The sequence below is a fragment of the Benincasa hispida genome, chromosome 7, assembly GCF_027475165.1.
Source record: "Benincasa hispida cultivar pf3 chromosome 7, pf3_genome.v1.1, whole genome shotgun sequence".
NCBI classification, from domain to species: Eukaryota; Viridiplantae; Streptophyta; class Magnoliopsida; order Cucurbitales; family Cucurbitaceae; genus Benincasa; species Benincasa hispida.
This window is the reverse complement of record NC_143484.1, coordinates 52200792-52206387: the sequence shown is the minus strand read 5'-3', so window position 1 is coordinate 52206387 and position 5596 is coordinate 52200792. Positions and strand designations below refer to the sequence as shown.

The 5596-nt window shown below is 44.4% G+C and overlaps 1 non-coding gene across 1 annotated transcript; it reads right to left on the bottom strand.

The window, feature by feature from the left end:
- Nucleotides 1–5081: 5081 nt before the first annotated feature.
- TRNAI-UAU (transfer RNA isoleucine (anticodon UAU)) lies at nucleotides 5082–5154 on the bottom strand. The gene has a single exon. It is a non-coding gene; the product is annotated as a tRNA-Ile (tRNA).
- Between the last annotated feature and the right edge of the window lie 442 nt (nucleotides 5155–5596).

The following is a 5596-nucleotide window of genomic DNA, read 5'->3' as shown; positions in this document are numbered from 1 at the left end:
AAATGACTTCTATATGTTGAACGAAATCTGCTGCTACGAGAAGAGTGATGCCCTGGGACCAGGCTCGAGGGAAGGAGAAACTACCTAACTTAGCGAGCTAGCAGGGACTTGAAGGTAGGAGGCTTGTTGCCACACACAAAGGTCCGCCCTGCAGCAAGAGCTAGTCATTCCCTGCACTGTAGTAGCTTGAAAGGTACCAGGGTTTTCAAGAAGAAAAAGAACGTACCCAACGTTATGATTACGAACAGACTGCCCTATTTGGCAAAGAATCACCATCACTCTGTCTGTAGGCTATTAGATTTCCTTCTTTCTGGCAAGATTAGATCAATCTAAATTAAGCGGCAATTCTTATGAATCAATAGTTTTGATTTGTAGGTAGTGACCAAACAAACAAAACAAAAGAAACCTCATTTCTTTAGATCAAAACGGAACCTTAGTAATTGGAAATTACTCTTTAATCAATGGATTTACTTATTATCGTAGGCGTTTTCTTCGTTGGGTTAGATTCCCGATCCACCAACTATCTGAAATGTTGGCAAATAGGGCTTCCCGCGCATATTCTACATTATATCCTGCAACTGATTCAGCTTCTGCTTCTGGGAGATTAAACGGAGCCCATATAAAAGCCTTTTCAGACAAGCCAGCCCAGTCGTCAGCTCATCTTGCTAAGGATGTTGACACTGACGCGAGGGACTAACAAGTTCAGTAAGTAAACACAAATGACAACAGCCCTCTTTCTGCTGCGAGGGCGTTGCACGAAACCAAACCGCTCGCCCGCCCGATCAAGTACCTGTTGCTTTGCTTGTACATTCTTCCAGTTGAGGCCATAACGAGCGTCGGTGTTAAGAGGCTGCTTTGCCAAAATATGAAATAAGGATAAACCTTTTAAGTTGTGATGGAAGCCTTTCTTCTTCTTAAAGAAGCGAGTGTATGGAGTGATTCTTTTGCTTGACCTACTCGGGGGGGGGGGGGGGGGGGATAGTCGTTTCCTTTTTCAGGCGTTGATCCAGGTGATTTCGTTGTTGAGCTGCTGGGGCAGCGGCAGGTTGGGGGGCTTTTCCTTTAGGTCCAATGTAGCGTTGACAAAGAAGAACAGATGGTTAAAAGATAGCGAATCTTTTCATATATAATATATATTTATATATAGGCTAGCTTAATACCCTTCCTCTTGATCTGAGCTACGAAGAAAAAGATCTTTTTTTTATGACTTCCACTTATTGATCCCGGCTTTCGAACCCGATATGGATGTGTACGGGGAAAGGGATCCAGCCCGCATTAGGGCGATTGTAGAGGCCCAACTGAACGTTTCAAGTGCATCTAGCAGGAATCGAACCTACGAATTTTCCCCTTTATTAGGTCAGTATAGGTTGGGCGCTTCAACCATTCAGCCATGGATGCAAAGAGACTCAGCGAGTGAACTAGGTTTTGGTATTCCTTCTCAAGCTTTTATTTCTTCTGTTAAAGGAGATTCGGGAAAAGATGGAATAGGAAGACAGAGGCCGAGGGAATGTGTAATTGCTGTTGGGAAACGAAAAGTCAGAAGAGGTATCAAATGTTTATATTTTCTTTTTTGTATCTGAAAAGAACCTACTCTCGAAGAGAAGAGCCTTGACTTTCTATGTTATTAGTAAAGCGCGGGAGCGCTACTTCTAGCAGCTTGCTTCAAAAAGCTTGACTAACTTCAAGCTAGAACTAATGGATTAGCATCAATATCCGGGGGGATTTCTTTCCTATGCTTGCCGGCAAAACGGAGTTTTGCCTTCGACACATGCCACTGAAAGCAGAATGTAAGTGGCACACAGTACGAGTGTAAAGTATCCCATACTATTTCGAGGGAGAGATATAATATATAATGAAATTAGCAGATCAGATGTAGCGAGATACCTCTACGCTGAGAAAGTAATACAGAGGATGAAAGAGGCACGGGAAACGCCTATGGAATCCATTGTACTAAGACCCGAAAGATCATCCAAGGACCGAAAATCGGGACTCAAAACGAATGGTTCTAAACCGATTCTTTCATTATTTTATCACCCCCAAAGCTAAAAAATCCTCCTGCCCGGCTACTAGACTAGACAAACCTCATTTTGATTTCATCATTGGTAGAGATGGAGCACAGACAAATGATGTAAACTTCAGGGTGCTTCTCTCTTCTACTAATATAAGCGGATGAATAGAAGAAAGGTGGACTATATCATCAACTTATTCCATTTGTCTAGGAAAGCTAGCCATGCTTTATGGTGAAGATTGTCAGGTTTAAATGCGAAAAGGTTATCTTACTCTTATTCTTATAGTTCCATTCAAGTTGCCCTTGTTTGTTGTGTTGTCGGTCTAGATAAGGCGGTCCCTTGCAGCCCTTGGGAATGACCTTGGGGCTAATGGAATATCAGCAGTTTCAGCATAATCCTAATCAGACTCTTGCTCGTACTTAATCACTGCTGAGCGAGAAGCAGCCAGGTATAGGAGAAGGAGCAAAGCAGCTCGACCGAGAGGGATGACTTTTCTATATTATGTTCTAATGGATAGGCTGCCCCTTATCTATATCTATTCTATATCTATTAAGGGTTGATCTATAAGGATTGGGTTTGGCCTATTCAAATTCAAAGGGCAAAGGGTCCAAAGGACACGTGTGAGCGAGCTGGATTTAGAAATGAAAATGAAAAAGGAAGCAAGCTATTGAGTTCTCTTTCCCCGAGTAACTCACTAGGGGGACACTTGACTTCAGTAGACTAAAATGAGGCTATCTTTGCCGAATTTAGTTTGGTTTCAGAAAACTTGTGGGTCGCGGATTAGTGCGTTCTGCGCCACCGGCAGCCTAAAATGAAAGGGGCTTGGGAAACCATCTTGTTTTAGCCGATCTCCATATCGGTGCTTTTTTATGGATTTCCATTTCAAGTATTGCTCGCAAAATCCAGTAAAGTAAAGTATTGTACTACAAAAAAAAGAATAATTAGATGACTTGGATCAATATCCGGATCCTATTGTATATGTAAATGATCTAGGCTATTGACGGCTACCAACCCACACTCTATCTTCTGAGTCATCAGGGGTGACCCGAACACGTCGAGATCTCTTCTCTATGGCGGGAGGTTGATTTCGTCTCGACGAGTGTGTTGGGGGGCTAGAGAGGGAGTACCTATGCCTCTGAATCGATAGGACGACCCTCTTAATTCAGTTCGGTAGAACGTGGGTCTCCAAAACCCGATGTCGTAGGTTCAAATCCTATCGGCCTGGTTACCTTCGTCACCGTCGGTTCCCACAACCATTTCTTTTTTTGATGTTTTAATTTCTGAAGGGCTTACGGGTCATTACACCAAAGGCTTGAAGTGAACGAGAGAAGCTATCGAGAGAGTACCAAATGCTGCTGGCACTAACTTGCCGATCGAGCAAAGCACTTTTGTGAGGTGGGCCACCATTTGGTTGATCCAGGTGATTCCGTTGTTGAGCTGCTGGAGCAGCAGCAGGTTGGGGGGCAGGTACGGCACTGGAAGGCCCAACTTGTTCCAGGCTGTTGGGTGAATTTCCGGTGCTAGTGAATCTGATGTTGGATAGCAAAATGCCACAGCTCCATCTCTAGACAGTCAATTACATTGACCCTCCTTGCTTTCACAGGTACCTTGTACGTAGTTAAGGTGAAGCGAAGAAAGGACGACGTACCATGATACTTTTCGTTTTGTCGAAAACAGGCACTCTTTTTGAGAGCAGGGTTTCTGCTAGGAAAGAGGGTAATGAGTCCTTGTCGCATGGTTGGAACAGCTCGCAAAATCCAACCACTTCACTTACAATGTAGAATGAGAAATACATTCGATTACGACAACATTCACAACTACCAAAGTGCACTAAACCTAGTAGACATCTTCGACCTAACGATAATGGAACTTCCCAGAGGAAAGGTAGTTAGCTAGTTTACTAAGTTGAGATGGCACTCTAAAGAAGAGGAAGTTGACTAGGGAAGGGTTCGTCCTTTAGCGCTCACAAACGGGCGAGATGGAAGACCACGTGCGGAGATCTAGTTGCTACTTCCGGTTTCGGCCTATCAAAGCTTTATCCACACTACATGGAGGGATTTTATTAGTATGATCCACGGATTAATCTTATATGCATTAGAAAGTCCGCATGAGGCTCCATGGGAAGCTGCTGCACGACCTCTCATTGATGTGGCAAAGACTTTTTCCGTTTTTTGTCAAGCCATGAGGCGCTCAACGGACCTTTTGAATCTTATAAAACCCACCATTCGTACAGGTCGCTACTTATGCGACAAGGAATTTCGCTACCTTAGAACAGTTAGAGTTACTGCCGCCGTTTACTGGGGCTTCCATTCAAAGTGGAAGATAGATCTGAAATGTATGTCAAGAGCCAGCCGAAGACGAAATGCAAGTGAGTATTGGTTATGTTCTTTATTTCTGGTCTAGTAGAAACTAATCGAGCTCTATTTGATCTCCCAGAAGCGAAAGTTGAATCAGTTGTAGGCTATAATGTAGAATATGCACGGGATGCGATCCTTAATAGTCCACTGTTGGTAGAAGCCAATGTCTCGGGGTCCCGGGGACTCATTCTGACTGAAACAAGGGGTGGGTCTTTACCAACTTTCAAATATTCGCGATTTTAGGGAAGCCAAAAAACGTGAGCGCTGGGAGCGACCCCGGAATGAATGCAAGGAAAATGGATAGCGATCAATAGATACAAAGGGGAGGGAAATTGTGGGTTAGTCCAACCAAGAAAGGCATGGGAGTCTTTGGGCATTGCTTGGGCCGAGTTAAGTAAAGATCGACTACCGAGTGATTTACAACCACCCTCGCGGCACACTGACCAGCAACTTGTTGGGAGTAGGGGCATCCAAGCTTGCCCAACCTACACAAGGGGTAATTTTCCTCACTTGAGTCCCTCAATATATATGGCACGCTTGACTAATAGTTTCCAAAGGGGTTTTCACCATCTATTTCTACCGTTTTCTCTATCTCACATCATGATCATGATGAGTCAAAGATAATAAAAAAAATATAGGATTAACAACCATACAGGCATCCTTTGTGCGACTACAAGACTAGGACTACAATACAGGTCATGAGCGGTTGGGGTTTTACCTACTATTGGATTTGAACCAATGACTCTCGCTGTATAAAAGCGATACTCTAACCGCTGAGTCAAGTAGGTCAAGAGAAGTTGGACTAGCTGCTCCTCCGACCCGACCCGGAGTGAATTCTAGGAGTAAAGTGGCTCCTGGGTGGGGAACTACACCTTTAATGGGTGTCGCGATGGGTCTATTTGCGATATTCAGACCTACTATGCCCGAGCTGCATTCCTGGCACAGACGCTATATCCACTAAGGCTTCATCCCACTTCAGGCCCGCACGACGGGCTATTAGCTCAGTGGTAGAACGCGCCTCTGATAATTGCGTCATTGTATCGGGGCTGTGAGGGCTCTCAGCCCAAACAATACCTGCCAGAGATTGAGCTCGACTCGAGAGATGGAGAGAAGGAGTTTCTAAAGCTGGTCGCCTTTGTTTGCATCTTGATGAAGGAGATGGAACCTCTACTTTAGGTGGTCACTTCAGATTCTTCTCCCGAGCTCATGGGATTGACGTAAGGCGCGAAG